The sequence below is a fragment of the Condylura cristata genome, unplaced genomic scaffold, assembly GCF_000260355.1.
Source record: "Condylura cristata isolate star-nosed mole 26May11 unplaced genomic scaffold, ConCri1.0 scaffold00031, whole genome shotgun sequence".
Classification (NCBI taxonomy): domain Eukaryota; kingdom Metazoa; phylum Chordata; class Mammalia; order Eulipotyphla; family Talpidae; genus Condylura; species Condylura cristata.
In genome coordinates, this window is record NW_004567132.1 from 14698980 (window position 1) to 14718317 (window position 19338).

General features: G+C 40.3%; 1 protein-coding gene across 1 annotated transcript in view; it reads right to left on the bottom strand.

Annotated features, from left to right (window-relative positions):
• Positions 1 to 5644, bottom strand: part of PAIP2B (poly(A) binding protein interacting protein 2B) — a 30400-nt gene extending 24756 nt beyond the window's left edge. The window contains exon 1 of the mRNA XM_012731581.1: positions 5508 to 5644. The gene's annotated coding sequence lies outside the window, so the exon portion shown is untranslated. The remainder of the gene's footprint in view (positions 1 to 5507) is intronic.
• Between the last annotated feature and the right edge of the window lie 13694 nt (positions 5645 to 19338).

Consider the following 19338-nt stretch of genomic DNA (forward strand, 5'->3'; position numbering starts at 1 on the left):
TTACTTCATCATTTCTAAAGCTAGATCTCAAATAATTCTGTCCCCCCCAAATGTTTAGATACACTGCAGGCCCTAGTTTAATATAATGTACCCCCTTTTGAGGACTCACAACAATGGACATTGATATAATAAAGGCTCTAGAGAAGCCTGGCATTACAGGAAACTTTGTTTAATGCAGTTTACTTTATCATAAAATTCTCCTATGGCTTAACTATTCACATCTTCTCAAGCAGAGAAACTGCTTTAATAAATGTAACTATCATCTAAACACCCACAATAAAGACAGCAAATATGGCTACTTAAATCTACCTACACAAAATCATTAATTCTGTAAATTGTCCTTACTTTCAGTCTCACGAAGGTCCTTTTTACCAGCCAAGACCTAATTAAAATACAACCTTATTTGAGAACTCTTTCCCCTGCCCACCCAGCGTTCCATGTTATTAACTTCTTTTTCCTGGCTTACAGTGTTTTATTAAGATCTCTATTACCTTGCTTATCAGACGGTAAGTCAGTTCATCCATCTGTCTCCTTGCTAGCTGTGAGCTCCTTAAGAATAAACTTGATTATACTGCCAGTACCTTGAGTAGTGTGGAACACGTCTGTCTTCACCATGAGGTAAATAACGTCACTGCAGTGTAACTGTTCCTAGAATTCAACATTTGATTTTCTAAACTGTAATTGATACCCTGCTGTCAACAGGGTATGCTTTCTCCTAAAATTTCCATCAATTTTTGAGCAGGTCTGGTTATGCTCAAGATATGAATAGATAAGAAGATGTGAATAGTTAAGCCATAGAAGAATTTTGAGCATGTCACCTGTGACATGTTTTCTGGCAGAATCATTCCTAGTTATACTGTTAAGGGGAAGGATGTCCTAAAGGAACTCTGCGGAGTCTTGTGGACTCCACTCCCTACTCCAGCTTTGTGAATTCCACCCACTACTCCTGTGTTTGGAAACTACAACTCCCAGCAGCATCAGGGAGAGAACTGCAAGGACCCAAGGGTGGTGCTAGCAGGAATTCTGGGACATTTGGGCGATAAATAGAGAGTGATTGTATCTCTTGCTCTCTGACTCGGGAAACAGCTCTCCATACCAGGAGACTGTGTTTTCAGTCAGCCAAGCCGGTAAGATATTCCAGTTACTTTGTATCCCGCTCTCTTTCTCTGGGTTGTTTCCTATTCCTTTCCCCTCCTGTAAATAAACCCATCATTGACCCTTTTGTGTGTGCCTGCAGTATAACTGAATTTTGAGCACACGGGTGAGGCCCACAGACAGGCAGCCCAGTCCACTCTGGGCTACCCTGTAACAATTTCCTTAGGTGATTTTTGTTTGTTTTTTAATCTACTAAGAGTATTTTGTAAACTTCATATTTTTCTATCTTATGTCTACACCTGCTGGAACCTTCTTGCAATACTGTCTGTAGGTTTCATTCACCTGGAAAACTCATTCTCTAAGAACCAGAGTAAACAATACCTTCTCTGCGAAGCCTTCCTATCCTCCCGCCCTTTCAAAAAGAGATAGGAATTCCTCAAGTCGGACATTTGAACTCTGCTGTTATATGTCGGACTCAGAATTTAATGTCAAGGATAAAAGGATGAAGATATAAACCCTACTCTGATGGAGCTCATAGTCTAGGGAAGAAGAGAGCAATATGAATAATCACTTGTAGTATTAAAGCCAATACCAAAAGGAAGATTTATTGACTATTTGACATGTGTTGATTTCAGGTGCTTTATTAAACATTATCTATGATCATGTTACATAGGTTTTTAACTAGAAAGAAGTCCATGGAACTTCAACTGCTATAGCTTAGCTATCTTTTGAAGAAATTGTTGCCAATGAGTTTTTTTGCTATAGAATGTGCAACAGACAAAGCCAAAGTAGGCCAACACTTACTTCTTTGGCTATACATGATTGGACCAGGATTCAAGAGTCCTAACTAAAGATCTACAAATTGAACTTGAGAGAACTCACCTAGGACATGACTTGGCTCAAAATTCTGCCCAAAAAGGGTCTTCCACTTTAGGTGTCAAACCAATCCAAAGTGCTATTCTAAATACTGCCAAGTTATCGTTTAGAAGGTTTTGAAAGTACTAGAGTCAGTGATTGATATGGCTACTCAGATGATTTCCGTTTCAAGTTTAATTTAAAGTCTCATCATCAAAGGCAATGTGGGAGTCTTTCCTGTAACCCACAGGGGCTAACACATCATATCATGACTTTTGCAATAAGAAAATGAGCTTAAAATTTTAAAAGCTTGATTAAAGTCATTTGTAGGTGACAAAAGTCAGAAATCAGAGATCAGGGGAGTCTAATTCTTCTGGACTCCTCAATGTATGGGTAAATGGCTTCAAAACCAATTAATGGCAAGTAGTGGCTGACAAAGGTCAATGGAGAGATTCTCAAAAGGAAGAGTTTACACACAAGGTAGATCAGAAATGTTCTGGAAGTTAGTATACTAGGTGACATAAAGTAGAAGGGGGCATATCAGTTTTAATTTATAATGCCAATCTAGACTCTCCCCGGAACTCCAGACTCGGAGCTGTCTGTGCTTCTCATAAGACTCTAACATTTGTCAGGCAAGAACTTAATCACTCGTTTACCAGTCTAAAACAAAGTTTGACTTAAATTTAGTGTTAATAAATATTTGTTGAATAAATGAACAAATTCTCACAGAAGTGAACAGAACATTCTACAGTAGATTGACGGGAGGTTTACAATATAATAATACAATAAACCACTGCAATCACTGATACATATAACTCATCCTGATTATTTGTGGCTCCTGTATTTGTGAATAGGATCAATACTTGTGTTTTTGCAGTCATTCACTACCATGCAGAGAGTAGCAAAACTTTAGAATTCCCAGTTAAAGCTGAACAGGCCCTGCCTTGTCTCAGCTCTCTTACAGAGATGGCAAATGGACACAGACAGTAGGGGGCAGTGCAAGGTAGTGCAAAAAGCTCTGGCTTTGGAACAAGCACAGGCTTGGAATCCCAACTCTGGCATCTGTTAGGAGGTAGTGTCTGTCTGTCAGGCAAGTCATTTAACATTTGTGAACCTCATTTTCTCTTTTGTAAAATAAAGAAAATAGACTTTACCAAGAGGTGTTGTATTTAGGATTTATGATTATATCCATGTGAGAAATGTACCCCCACCCCCCACCCCGCCCCCAGGAGCAATGGTTCAGTAGTCACTAATTTAGAGTCCCAGCTGACGACAGACCATAATTACTGCAAATAGCGAGCATTAACTATAATTATTTATAATGAAATAACAGAAAGATATAGAAAACAATTATTTGGATGAACTGGCAGCCAGGCGAAAGCTTCAAGAGGACTGTGAACTAGGATCTATCAAGGCACATAAGGTGTAGAAAAACTTTTCAAGAAGCAGTAAGAACAGCACCTTCAAGACAGAGAGAGGCCCAAGTCTGTGAAATAAACAGGCAGTTTAGAAAAAGGCAATCCAGAAAGCCTAGAGCAGCAGGAGATGAGGACAGAACTCTTGGCCACAGTGCTGTGGGTCCTGTATGAAACCACTAATGTCAAATTTCTTCCTCTGTATGTAATTCTTGGCTTTATGTCTCTCTACCTTAAAACATGAGCTCCCTTAAAAAGCGGTTTTCGACTGCAGCCTTACACCAACTCACAATAACGACAGATTTGCAGTTTGTCTAGGATTTTGCTTTGATGACATTTCTTTAATAAGTCTTTTTACTATTCTAGACACCTGGATATTTGAATAGTTTCAAAATCCTTGTCTTTTTAGTGTGATTAACAGGTATCAAACATATGGTCCAGTAGATACCGATTCCACAGAGAAAAGGTTCTTTTGACTTATTCTACTAGACTTATTTCTCTAAGTTTTACCATAGCAAGATACAGGGAAGCACACTGATACACATTTTATAAATATATAAGGAAAACAATGATTTTCCATGAAAGTAAGCAAAATTCTCACCAAAACACAATAAACATGTTTAACTCACTTGTGTTTTACCACTAAGAACTAGGGAATACAATTCCAGTTTACACAGTCATGAAACTAAGCACTTCTAAAATTTGTAACATTTTATATGTGTTATGTTCTCTACCTTGTGTATGCTTTCTGTCTCTCACACACAGCCTTAGGGATCCCATCAGGCTTTTTACAATACTTTATTTCCTCTGTTTTTGGAGGAAATTTGTTTCTTCCAAACAAAACCCTCACTGTCTAACATCTAAATTAACATTTTCAAAACTGTTTTCTCAACCAAATGTAGGTGTGGGCAGTTATTATCCCCAACTAAAATTCTTGGCATAATTTTAGTTGGGCACAACACAGTTTGCACTATTATCTAGAAGCATATGGTTAGAATCAACCCTACCGAAACCCAAATTGAATCAATACAATAAGGGGAACACAAATTCTCTGTTAAAAGGATATACAGAGAATGCTGCTTTTGAAAGTAGTCTCAATGTTATATTATCCACAGACTAGGTGTGATCAAATCACACTGTGCGCTATACAAGTGTGTCCTATATTTTATGAAAAACGTGGGTGGTCAGGCCCTTATACTTCAAGCTCTCTGACACAGCTGTTAAGCTGTTTAAACTCTAACAAAATATTATCTACTTTTAAAAAATAGAAAAAGAAATTTTAACATCTTGCTCACATACATTTTCCAGAAATTATCACTGAAACAACTGTATTGGGACAAAGACTCTAGAGATGATATACTGATCAAATGACATTTTAAGGGAGACAAGAATGACTTATCATCAACAAAACCGATTAAAGTTTCTCCCTATACAGTCTGTTCCACCTTCCAGCTGCCTGCAAGGGGCATATGGAAAATGTTAGTTTCCATGAGAGAGATGAGGGTGAAATTTAACGGGTGGGAGGAGGTAAAGGACAGATTCGCAAAGGAAAGGCAGAGCAGTGGCTAAGATCTCTAACTCAAATTAGGTATCAAGAACGAGAGCTGGTGTGAAGGGGCAGGTGAAAGGAAAAGAAACGCAAGCAATGCCAGGTGGGGAAAGGGGGGCCAAAGTGGGGGAGGGGCAAAATGCGCAACTCCCACCCCTTCCAACCCTGGAGGAGGAGGGATGGGGAGCGGCAATGCACCACTGGTCAGTTGGCCCAGCAGCGTTGCTCGGGAGTAAGGGGACTAACCAACCAGAGATTTTAGTTCGAGTAATAGAGCCGGCTGGGGAGGGATTGGGGGGGGGGTCAAGGAAGTTGTGGGGCGGGGGAGGAATAGCGCCCTGACGGGGGGAGAAAGGGTCTAAGACACCCCCCCCCCGCCACAGTCCTCAGCGCCCCAGAGGGTGACTTCGGCGGATGCCCCATCTCGCTGATGGCCACGACGTGGGACCCGCCGGGTTACCCTGCCCGGGCTGACGCGCACCGCCCCTCGCAGCCCCGACCGCGACGGAAGGGAGGCGCAGAGCGCCCCCCGAGCCGGGAGAACGGCGCTCACCGCGGATCCCCTCCCCGGCAGCCCGGACACCCGAGCCCACCTGGGCTGAACAGAAGCCCCTCCTCCACGCCGTACTCCACCACTCCTCCAAGAGTCTCAGCCTTCGCCGCAGAGGTCGCCGTCGCCTGAAGAGTCTCGGCCTCCAGTACCAAAGCGTGAGCCACAGCACCCGAGAAGCTCCGCTACCACTCGCCAGGTTACCTCTCACTGCACACTGGCTCCTTGCCCCGCCCCCGACCCAGAGCCATTGGTTACTCGGCACCGCCCCATTCGTTTATTGGGCCGAAGAGGATGCCGCTCATCCACCTAGAAAGGCACGTGTGGTGCTCATTGGTCTAAATATGAAGCAATTCCCGCCCACTCCTTTAGAAGTTCCAGCTTCTGATTGGTATTAATGTCTGTCTTTCGCTTCCTTCGTTCTTTCCTTGGGAGAGTAGCGCCTGTCTGGGAGACATTGGCTCTTATTGGCTGGAGGGATGCTACGTTAGTCCGGGATAGGCATTGGATCAAGGATGCTTCCGTGCCCACGTGGGGGAGGAGCCCAAGGCTCAGCACCTCTGGGTTTGTTTACACAAGCTCTCGATTCGGCTTCCTTTCATTGGCCGAACCAGCAGCCACTCCCACCTAGCAAGTGGGGACTTGTGGGACGCGAGTCCCAAAGGAATTTCCCCAGCTGTCAATTACTTAGGGAGGAGGTTCGAGGAAGGTAGCCTGAGACCCAGCACTGCTGTCGGTTCTGGATAATTTGAGAAATTGGACTCCTTGGAGGGACTGAAAGAGGTAGCAGAGGGACTATTCCACATTTCTAGAAGCAAACCTGACTTCATGAGTGGTTAAAATTTCCCCTTGGACTTAGTTAAATCTTTGCTTGCTAAATACTTTGAATCCATCAGAAGTGGGAATTTCTTTATGCAAGTCTTAACTTTATAAGTCTTTGTGTTTACTTACCTCTCATGCTAACTTCTACATAGAACACAAAAATGAGGCTTAGTGATTGTACAATAAAATTATATAGTGAAAAGGAAAGTTAAAGAGAGTATATAACAATAAATGTTAAATATGTACATATCTTAATGTAAGTAAATAAATTCATTCTACATATTGGTATTGAGCAAATGATGTTCTAGGCTCTGAATTTATGGTATGAACAAGACAATGAAGATAAACCAACTGCCACTTATTGTCTAGTGGAAGAAACTGACAATAAACAAGTAATGAATTTATGTTGATTAAGTGCTAAGAAAAATAAAGAAGAGCTAAGGAATCATTGAAAGTCTATTCTAGGTAAAATGGTTAATTGAAGAACTGTTTGAGGAAGGAGTTTTGAACAGAAATATGAATAATGTGAAAAGTGACTGGTCAGCAGGGCCACTAAATGGCACAAGTGTAGGATCACCGGTCTAACTGCTTCATGTGTTTCCATCTTACGATTTTAGGTATAGATCCCTTTAGGATTGCCTCTTCTGGCATTAAGCTTTATCTGAATAATTTAAATTGGTTCCTATAGAAAACACTTAACTCTTTTAGAAAAAAATGTCCTCAAGATAACTTCCTCATATCCTTTACTGCTTCTTTTCCTACTGTACCTTCAAATATATGGTGATAGCATTTTATGTACTATCATAGCTTTGAAAAACAGGGATACCCACCTGGTATCCTTGCAAATTAGATATACTCTACAAGGATAACATTTATTGCCAGGATAGTAATGGGATATGAGAAAGGGCTGGTGGGCTCCTGTTGTTTCCATCCCTACCATGAAACTACCTTTTAAAACTTCATAACTGGATAGTACCAATGACAAAAAAAAAAAATCTTAAAAGCAGACGAGGAAAAGACATATAACTTGTGAGTAAGAGGAAGCAGGAATAAGATAAGAATTACAGCAGACTGTTTATCATAAACTTTCCAAGTCAAAACACAATGGAGAGAGATAGTCATGTGGTGATCTAGTGCAGACTAGATAGGAGTCTAAACGACAGTAACTAGTCATGAAATAAGGGGATGATGTCAATTGGAAAGAGGGAGACAAGAAAATCCACCAACCCTTACTCACATTGCTTTGCTGTCCTGGTGACAAATCTTGACCTTGAGGAATATCTCTTATTTTTTGTGAGGTAGAATAAGATAAATTTTACTATTTTAAAATATACAGGTTAGTAAGCATTAAGTGCACTGACAATGTTCTACAACCATTACCACTATTCAACTCCAGAGAGTTTTCATTATCCCAAATTGAAATTCTATATTCACTAAATGCCAACTTCCCATATCCTCCTATTTCCATCTCCTGGAATCACCTTTCTACTTCTGTCTCTATGAGTTTGACTAGTATAGGGGGCCTCATATAAGCAGAATCAAACACTGTTTGTCCTTTTGTTTCTGGTCTATTTCACTAGATATAATGTCTTCAAGTTTCATCCATGTTGTGCCAAGTATCAGAATTTCATTTATTTTTAAAACTGAACAACTTTCTATGGCATGTATATCCACCTTTTGTTTACCCATTCATCTACCAGTGGAATTTGATTATTGTGAATAATGCTGCTATGAATGTTGGTGTGCAAATATCTGTTCAAGTTCCTACTTTCAATTATTTTGGATATGTACCCAGACTACCTCATTATACATTTCCACCAACAGTTCATTAAGGTTCCAATTTTCTCTACATTCCTGCCAACTCTTCTTATTTTCTGGGTTTTATTTGTTTGATAAAGCTTTTCTAATTAGTGTATCTCATTGTGATTTCTGTTTGCCTTTCAATGATGGTCCTTATTGGACATTTGATATTTTCTTGGGAGTAATGGCTACATGAGTTCTTTGCACAGTTTTTAATTGAGTTGTTTGGTGGGATTTTTTTGTATTTCAGTTGTTCTGTATGTTAATTTCTTATCAAATATATGATTTATGTTATTTTCCCACTGTACAGATTGCTTTTTCTATGTTGATTCTGTCCTTGAGAGTATTTCTGACGGTGAAAGAGAATCATGTGGACCTAAAAGCTCTGTTTTTTTTCAAAGCTATGAGATCATGGAGGTTCCTCCCTCATTACATACCTGGAGGCTACCTTAGGAAAGGAAACACTGGAGATTATAGGAAGATAGGTATATGATTTTTTCCCCTAAAAAGCTAAGCATTTCGGCCCTCCCTGGTGGCGCAGTGGGTTAAAGCACAGCACTAAGAAGCTAAAGCCACTTCTGCATGAGTTCCATTCCCGTCTGCCCCAGAGGTGACCACATGGCTGGCAGACCTCTATTGACCCGCCTGCTGCTCCCCTCAGCAGTGTGCTTCATCGATCTACCTGTTCTGCTCCCCACTCTGTCTCTGGTGAAGCCTCTCCCCGCCCCTGAGCCTCTGGCCTGTACCCCAGTTCTGTATGCACAAATAAATAAATCTTAAAAAAAAAAAAGCTAAGCATTTCTTTTAAACCTTACCTAAATTCCTATCAAAGCTTAAAACAAGAATGGATATCTGATGTAATTGTTTTTCTCCCCACGGAGATTCTTGAAAAATAACCAGATCACCTAGAAAGGTGAATTAGAAAAATTATTGAACATACCAGTTGGGTTGTGGATCAGCTGCAGTCGCAAGACAGGCTGTCCTGGACATCTTCTATGACCCCCAAGAACTAATTTCAAGACTGAACCACTTAGTACTGGGCCCCAGAGAAGGGGCTTTTTAACTATCTTCTCAGGACAGTCCTACTCATGCTAGAAACAGGATGACTGCTAAAATTTAGGTTCACCACCATGGGGAATTTTCAATACAAAACTTCCTTTTGGAACTCATTTTTCCATTATTCATTAATTCTCAGAAGCCCCGCAGCCAGCTTATTCCCCACCAGGCTAGTGATCTTTTTTATAGCCACATGGACTAGCCCAAGATAAAGACAAAGAAGTACTAGCACTGAAAGGTAGTTAAGAACTTTCTGTACCCCACCTTACAGAGAGATCAACTAGTTGTTAATTCAAGCCCACTATACACAATAATCTTTATAGCATCTCATTCTTTCATATGAACAGTCAGGTCAATGATTACCAAATAACTGATGAAAGCTTCTAACATAAAATGTAAAGATCATAATAAACATACAGAAAAAATTAGTGGAAGAAGCAGAAGAAAATGAAAAACAAATGAATAAACAAACAAAAAACTCTGCAATTAATATCTTTCAAAGATAGTATATCATCAATCACAAGAAAATGCCACTTTTAAGAAAGAAACATTCAGAGAAAGAGTTCTCAGAAATTCAAAATTTAGGGTCTCATTCTGAAGTAAGAAACCCAGCATTTCTCACATTCCAGGCAATGGGCAGGGTATATCTCTTCCTTTTAAATGAAAGTGTTTCACTCATCCTTTTTATTTTAAAAGTTTATTTGTTTATGCATTCAAGAACTGGGGTACCAGCCAGAAGGGGATGAGAAGACCCACCAGAGACAGAGTCAGAAGCAGAACTGGCAGATTCACTCAAATACACTGCTGAAGGGAGCAGCTGGTGAGACAGGAGGGGTCTGCAGTGCCATCGGGGTCAGTTCCCTCCCTGGCTGGGGATCGAACTTATGCTGCATTGGCTGCAGAGGCTGCAGCTAGGTTCACAGTATTGAAATTCAACCCGTTGAGCCACCAGGAAAGGCAACTACTCATCATTTCCATTTCTATCCCACTGCTTAGAACTTAGTCATATGGACACACCTGGATGTAAGAAAGGCTGAGAAATGAGTTCTTTAGTCTGGATGACCAAGTGACTAGTTAAAAAGCTAGCACTCTACTATTCATTAAAAGAGAAGAAGAGCAGGAAGATAAGTGGAGGAAATAGCACATAAAATTAAATACAAAGAATATTTGATGGAAAATAGGAGACAAAGTATAAGAGATATTCTAGAAAAGAAAATACAGGGAAGTGATTAAATAATACCAAAAGTATAACTGAAATAACCTTAATTGCAATTGGGCACTTTAACATGTGCCCAAAATTTTTAATAAAAAATATTTGCATGCCAGTATGATGTTATATTTCAATGTTATCTCACTAACAATTATATTAAGGTTATTTTAATTAATAATAATCAGTCCTATTAAGATCACTGTAAAAAATATAGTAAAAATGGGAAAGGTTTACACCCTTTACACAGTAATAACTAATGCTTTTTGAATTCTAACCATGTGCGGGGCACTGCTTTAAGCATTTAATATGGAAAAACTCACTTATTCTTCAAAATAATAGCATGAGAAGTATTATTTCTTCTGCTTCACAAATAGATAAGCTGAAGCAGAAAATGTGGTGTAATGTACCCAAGCTCATTTAGCTAGTAAGTGGTGGTTACCCTGAATTGTGGCCACCCTGCAGATAAGAAATGGATTCAGCTATCAAGACTGATTCTACCACACATGTACCAAGAAGACACATAATGATGTCTTGCATCCTCAGGCTCTTGGACAGCTCTAAAAATGTCTGAGATAGGCAGAAGAGGCAAACTGGTTTTAGTTTTGATTGTGACTAGTGTACAGAGGGCATTTTGTGTTCAGGTGGGGCTTGCATGGTTTAAATTTCCCAAAGAGGGAGCATTAGACTTATTATTTTGCCTACAGATCAGGCAAGAGAGAAAATAGTGGTGGGGTTGAAAGCTGTTGACAGTCAAATACAAAAAAATGAAGCCAAATTTCTCATAAAGCTAGAATTCAAGTCAAAACATTTGCAAAGCAATAAGGTAAGAAAAAGATGTTGCCAGAGAGAAACAAGTCATACACACAAAATCAGAAATCAAGAAAATCCCTTGCCAAAGGAAATACAGAAGGACAGAGCCATTGCAGCAATACCTTGAAAATTCTGAGGGATAATTATTTCTAACCTGGATGTCTTACTCTGTGCAAGCTGCCATAACAAAACAGACTGAATGGCTTAAAACAACAGAAATTTCTTTTCTCAGTTCTGGAGGCTGAGAAATCTAAGATCAAGGCACTGAGAGATTGGATGTCTGCTGAAATTGTCTGTTCATAGAGGGCAGTCTTTGTGATCTCACGTAAGTAACCCCTCATCCCCCTCCATAAAGACATTAGCTCAATCATCTGGGTTCCACTGTCATGACTTCTCCAAAGCCCTACATCCAAACAACATCACAACGGGCATCAAATTTCAATATGTGAATCTGGGGACAACACAAACATTCAGTCTATGACACTAGAAACTATACCCAACCACACTATCAATTAAGTGTGATGGTAGGAAAATACTATATTCAGACATCAAGCTTGCAACAAATCTAACTGTACAGTCCCAGTGTCCATCATTGGAAACCACTGGAGTATGTGCAGCATCAACATTACAAAATAAATCAAGACAGTGGAAAACACAAGTTTATATCAATGAAGTTGGGGAAGGGAAGGAAAGGAGGGGAGAAAGGAGGGAGGGAGAGAAAGGCACAGAACCAAAGAGAGCAGATGTAACAAGAAAAGGATGAAGGAATTTCAGCCCTCCCAGGTGGCACAGTGGGTTAAAGCACAGCACAACCGCTTCAGTGCGAGCTGGATCCCCCCCACCCCCCGCCCCAGAGGTGATCCTCATGGCTCAGCAGACCTCTCTTGACCGTCCAGCTGCTCCCCTCAACAATGTACTTCGTGGATCTGCTGTTCTGCTCCCCACTTTGTCTCTTATGAACCCTCTCACCACCCCTGCACCTCTGGCCTGTACCCCAGTTCTGTATGCATAAATAAATACATCTCTTTTTAAAATGAAGAAAATTCATAGAATGATGATGTAGAGGAAAAAGCTGTACAACAGGGCAAGAGCAGAATTTTCAGTGGAGAGAACATTCGACTCCAGTATTGTCTCCTAGAAAAAATGGGATGGACATGTCATCAATATACACAGTGATAATGACAGGCAATTTCATAGCTGCAAATGAGTTACTGATAAATGCACAAATGGCTAAGGGAATTATGAGTCCTGAGAGAAAGACTAAAGAGAAGGCACATAATCATACTATGCTTGAGTTAGTTACAAGCATTAATAGCAATGACTATGTCTTAGACATGATTGTGAATGTTTCATTTACGCGTATTGACCCAGCAACTCATTTTTCAGATAAGAAATCGTTAGCAAAGTACACCATACAACTGATAAGGGACTGATATTAAAAATCTACAAAGAGCTTACACAACTGAATAAAAACAAAGCAAACAACCCAATCAAAAAATGGGCAGCAGAGATAAAAAGACATTTTTTAAAAGAAGAAATGCAAATGGCCCACAGGTACATGAAAAAATGTAAAACATCACTTATAATCAGGGAAATGCAAATGAAAAACACAATGAGATGCCACCTCACATTGTACATTAAACAAAACCAAACAAAACTGGCAATAACAAATGCTGGCAAGGATGTGGAGAAAAAAAAAAAAACTTACCGATGGTGGGAATGCAAACTGGTTCAACCACTATGGGAAGCTGTGTGGAGATTCCTTAAACCACTGAAAATGAGTGTATCATATGATCCAGTGATTCTATTCTGGGGAATCTACCCAAAGGACACTAACTTGAAGGGAGAGTTGTACTCCTATGTTTATTGCAGCACTATTTACAATAACTTTAATATGGAAACAACTTAAATGTTCCCTAACAAATAGATCGAGAAGATGTGGTATATATACACAATGGAATACTACTTGGCAATCAAAAAAAGATACACTCAAGCCATTTGTGGTGACATGGATGGAACTGGAAGGAATTATGCTAAGTGAAATAAGTCAGAATGCAAAAGAAAAATACTGGGATGGGCTCATTAAAAGGAAAATATAGGGCAACCAAAAAGGGATTAGGAAAAAGACAAAACCTGCAGGCAAATCATAGATCTGAGGCATACAGCAGGGAGAAGGGAAAGAGAGGGATCAAAACAAGGGACTATGGTGATGGTCATAGGTGCTGCAATGGTGGGAGAATTAAGGGGCTACTCAAGAGGGGAGAAATCAAATATTGTACAAAAATGAAGAAAATTAAAACCAAACTAAACAAAACCATGAACAGAGCATGTAGCTATCAATTGAATACATAAAAATTTTTTTTAAAAAAATGACTTTCAGTCTTTAAAAAATAAATGAAATTTATAATTAGGCCTAAGACCCATTTTCAGTTGTGAGCTCTAGGATAAGGTGTATATTTTTGCATATAAATGTGTAGCAATGTTTATTGAAATACTATTTTGCTACTAGATTGATTTTATAACTTTACAAATCTGTTAAGTCTATTCAGATGGTCTACTTATAGAGGTCTCCTCTGTTCCACTGAGTATCTTTTCACCAATATCATACTGCCTTACCACTTTTTTTTTTTAAAGATTTATTTATTTGTGCATACAGAACTGGGGTACAGGCCAGAGGCTCAGGGGCGGTGAGAGGCTTCATCAGAGACAGAGTGGGGAACAGAACAGGCAGACCGACGAAGTACACTGCTGAGGGGAGCGGCGGGCGGGTCAGGGGAGGTCTGCCACGCCATGTGGTCACCTCCGGGGCAGGCGGGAATCGAACTCATGCGGAAGCGGCTTCAGATTCTCAGTGCTGTGCTCTAACCCTCTGCGCCACCAGGGAGGGCCCTGCCTTATCACTTTTACACTAAATCTTGATTTTGGTAAGTCATTTAACTTTAATCATCTATTTCAAAATTGTTTTAACTATTCAGAGTTCCTTGTCAAATCTAGTCCTTCTGCCTTACTGTGTGTTTTTTTTCGAGTTTATTAATAAAACATATACTGAAAAAGAGAAATCTCTAGCAAAGTGCTCAATTACCTTGTTGAAGGTCATGCAGTGTATTCTTTTCTGTATTCGAGGTGGAGGTTCTAGAGGAGAACCCATTTGCTTACCTAAGTTTTTCCATCTTTGAGAGCCTCTTACATATTTTTTTTAAGATTTATTTTTTATTTACTTATGCATACAAGAACCTGGGTGTAGACCAGGGGTGGGGACAGGGGTGAGAGGATTCACAAGAGAGAATGGAAAGCTGAATGGAAGGATCCACTGAGACACACTGCTGAGGGAAGCAAAGGGCAGGTCAGGAGTGGTTGCTAAGCCATGTGGGTCACCTCTGGGGTGGGGGATCAGACTTGCACTGAAGCAGTTGCAGCAAGCTTGCAGTGCTGCGCTTTAGCCCGCTGGCCATGGGAGGGCCCTCAAATTTCTTAATCACATCTCCAAAGTCCCTTTTACCATGTAAGGTAAAATAGTCATAAATTCTGGGGATTAGAGTTTGGGCATATCTGAGTAGACAATATTCAGTTTATCACACACAGCTAGAGAGTAGAAACAAAATTCAAGTCTAGAGACTCAAGGTAATCTAGCTCTAGAATTTTCACCCTAATTGTTATGCTGTTATCACAATCATAATCAGATTGAATATGGATTTAAGAAAATGCAATATAATCACACTGAGAGCGTAGAGAAGCAAAGTGTGTGGTGAGCGGCAGAAGGGAGCTAATTTCTCCATATTGCTAATTCACCATGTTTCACAGAATAAAGGCAATAAACTAAATAGTTTAACACTTAAAAACTTTAAGGATCAATCTGTAATTCAGTTATTAATATGAGTCTATATGTATATGTCTGTACGTATACATATAAAAAAATGGGTAAAAAAAGTTGGAAAAGGTTGTCTTAAGAGTGGAGAAAGGAACTAGTGTCTAGGTATTACTTTGATTAAAAACATTTAATTAGACAACCCCAAGGTGTGAATATGAGAACCTGTTTATGGAGTTTCTATTTGCAGTGTTCTCCCTGCTGGTCTCTATTCTCATGTTCCCCAACAACCTGACCTTATCTTAGGATCCTGTTTCTTGCCACTGGCTCTTTGCATGATGGTTAGATTTGTCTGAGTTCCTCAGCCTTGGCACCCTTCCTTGGACACAGTTTTGGTATTTGTCCTCCAGCTGCTGGAACTGGGACTCTGGGTGTCTAAATCCCCACTACCAGGATGGGGCCAGACAAGGACTAATCTGGTTTTGGTGGGATCACGGTATGGGTTGTGAGTAGGACACCTCCTTCCCAAGTCTACGTGATCTGAAGCCAGAAGGCATATTTCGAAATCAGAGGCAAAAGTTCAGATAATACATAAAGGAGTTCATCTCAGAAGTAGTGAATAGGAAGTTTCTCCAAGGACAGGGAGTGACAGAGAGGGCTGGGGGTGCTGAGGTGAGACGATACTGAGGTGATAACCAGATGGGTTATATGCCAAGTGGGTACTGGCCCTGTCATTTGTCATTAACAAATATTCTATTACTTTTTCTAGATTTATGCTAGATTATACTTCTCTGTCATTTAAAGTTGAGCATGGGTGTGATTTGCTTTGGCCAATGTAATGTAAGTGGAAGCAGCATGTGTTATTTCTGGGCAGGTATCTTAAGAGCCAGCACATTATGTGCCATATCTTCTTCCCACACAGTGATCATGTAGCAAGTGTTAAAATGGAGCCTCCATCATCTTGGGTCCCTTGAGTGACTACAATGAGCAGAGCCCCCTGCTGGCTCATGGTAGATTACCTTTGAGTCTTTGGAGTGAACATTGCAGTTGGAATAGGACCCTGATATTTTGCATTGTTTGTAATCTCAGCTTGAACTAACCGATCTTGATGGATGTATTAGAGCAGTGAATACAGGGAGTCTTTAAGAACTGTAGGGGCAAAGCCCAGAAAACCAAGTTTGTTCAGTGAATCTAAAGGGGAAGTACAAAATTTCAAGCAATGGTGGACTCAAAAGAAGGAGAGCTGGACTGCATAAGAACAAATTGGAAGTAAAAGTCAGGAAAGACTAGTTAATTCCAAAGCAAGTAAATTCAAATAAAAGTGAACAATATTTGCCTTTATTATCCTCTCAGATCCACAGGCTGATCTGGTAGATTTAAAGGTTCAAGGTCAAGTGGATCTGAGAGTGGTTGGAGCTTCATTACTATGAAGTTTGTAGAGTTTCAGATTGGTAGTGTAAGGGGATGTGGGGACATACTGCAATGAGGGAAAGGGAGAACACTGTTGAACACAAACCCTGAGTTAGGAGAGGCTCTGCAGAAGTGCAGCAGTGTTGATGGTAGATTACCTTTGGGCCTTTGGATAAAATGCTCCATTTGGCAATCACTGTGTATGATGGGCAGATGGACAAGGAGTATGTAACCTTCTAAACTGGGAGGCACATGGGAAGTCAAATGACTGTGGAGAAAGATGACCTCAGTGATTACGATGGAGTTCAGATAGAAGCTAATATAGAAAATATCCACAATAGGAGGATGGGGTAGAAGTATGCAAGGGTGCACTGGGGGTGGGAAAGGATGTATTAATTCCTCAGGCTCCCAGGCATTCCCTGATTTCAGGGTGGAAGTCTCAAGCTGCAGTAATGTGTAGGAAGTCACTTATGATTCTATACTTTGTAGAGCAGATCAGAGTCAAGTCTATAACGAGTCAAGGATTTAACTAATCACAAAAACTGTAGACTGAATTATAAAGCAACTTCCGGACTATCAAATAGCCTCACCTGATGAATAAGTCAGTTGTGGTGCTTTGGAGTGAGTGAGCACTGTCAATACCCAGTGGCCCCAGATATGGTGATGAACCATGTTGACAGTTTGGTAGTCTTGGTAGGAGATTTACAAAGGTCATTGGGATCTCACTGGAGAACTGGCATTACAGTTTGTTAGAAGAGCTTTAGTTTTAGGCTATACAAGGGAATACAGCTGCTTGGCAAGAACTCAGGCTGGGCAGATGTTCAACTGGACACTTGTAGTAGGGACGCAGTTAGTTACAGGGCAGCACTCAGCCTTCCGGTGGTGGTAAACATCTGGTATCTGTGACATGGAAGTAGCAAGGGAGCTGAGCTTCAGGTGTCCAAAAAAATTGGTGGGTGGTAGCAGGAGTCACTCTGGTTATTGGCCTTCAGCTTGGAGACAAAGAACTCAGATTGTGTAGACAGCATGTGATTGACAGTAACTGGCTCTGGACATATGGCTCCCAAGAATACCTGGAATGAAGTGGTCGACTGGGTCACTGCCCCCTCCCTCATCTCTCTCCATTTCAGCCTCAACAATATTGCTTATTCTCTTGTCCTCCACTATTTAAAAAGATTGGGTCTATTTAACTACAGGGCCTTGTTTTTTTGAGTCAGGTATGCAAATGGCATGTGACTATCAATTGTCCTTTTCCATGCTTCTTTACACAGTGCTTAACTCTTCCTCTAAAGAAACAGTGAACAAATATTCTTTTTCAAAGATTTATTTATTTACTCATACTGACCTGGGGTACAAACCAGAGGTACAGGGGCGATGAGAGGATTCACCAGAGACAGAGTGGGGAGCAGAAAAGGCAAATGGACCAAGTACAATGCTGAGGGGAGCAGCGGGCAGGTAAGGAGAGGTCTGCCATGCCATGTGGTCACTTTGGGAGCCCAGAATCGAACTTACACTGAAGCGACTGTGGCCAGCTTGCTCATCCATGGCTACCTAGAGCACAGCACCAACCAATGAAATATCAATCTGAAGATGCCACCTTGAGTGATAAGAGCAAAGAATGAGATCAAGGAAGAGTGGTCAGCTGCAGCAAAGTCAACGCAAACCTGGCATGGATGAGCTATACCAGTTAGCTCCTCAATGGTGCCTGAAATCTTCCTTTACCCTCCCTACCATGGTCGACATGCCAAAATGTCTCATCCTCTTAGGTGGGGACCCCAGTAGACCTCAAAGTCATAGTGTGTTTGATGGTGGCATTGGTTTGTGCAACAAAGGTTAAAAAAAAAAAAACGCTAAAGGAAAGAGATTCAGAAAAGGGTTCAAAAACTGCTCAGGAGAGTCAAGGCCAAGACTGGAAAAGACAATGATGTGGGTCTGAAGTGGAATAAAAGCAATTAAGGCTGGAAAGCTGGGAGTCCAGTAGGGATCGTGAAGAACAAAGGCAAAAAAAGTGGGAAGGACTGTTTATCTAAGTCTTATAAAGAGGACCTGGACACCCCAACTTCCTGTGTGTTTGGTGTTGACCTGATATTGGAAGACATTATATAGTTTTTGTTGTTTTTAAAGATTTATTTATTTAAGCATACAGCTTGGGGTACAGGCCACAGGTGCAGGGGCGGTGAGAGGATTCACCAGACACAGAGTGGGAAACAGAACAGCAGATCGACGAAATTCACAGCTGAGGGGAGCAGCGGTAGAGACAGCAGAGGTCTGCTGCACCATGTGGGTTACCTCTGGGGCAGGGATCGAACTCGCATAATGGCTGTAGCTAGATTGCAGTGTTGCACCCTAACCCGTTGCACCCCCAGGGAGGGCCGACGTTATATAGTTAAGGATATAAATGATACTAACTCTTGGTAATGTTGATTACAGTGGCTGTTTATATAGCAAGATAAAACTGTTATAAAACACACTTGGAACAGGTAGGAAATTATAAATGTTTATTGGGAATTATTGCCCATTTTGGTGGTATAACAGTGGTATTATGATTTACTGGGAGAATATATTTTATATATTTGAGGATGAACTATGATAATACCCAAAATTAACTTTGAAGTGGTTTAGCAACATACACAGGTACACATAAAGTCGATGTGATAAAATATTTGCTTGTTTTGGAGTCAAGTAATAAGTATATCACAGTTCAGCAGATTGTCCTTTTTACTTTTGTTATTTATTCTTCTTAGGAAAAGTTAAAAATAAGAAAGTAAAAGCATTAGTTTTTATAAATAAATCAATCTGAAATGAAAATATAACTATAACAAATTATTATACTAATGAGAAATCAAGACTATGAGGATGTACATATTTTATAAATTATCATTATTGACCTGAAACAGTCAACTGCCTTAACCTCAAGACATTGCTGAATTAAATCTCAGATTGGAACTGACTGATAAAATA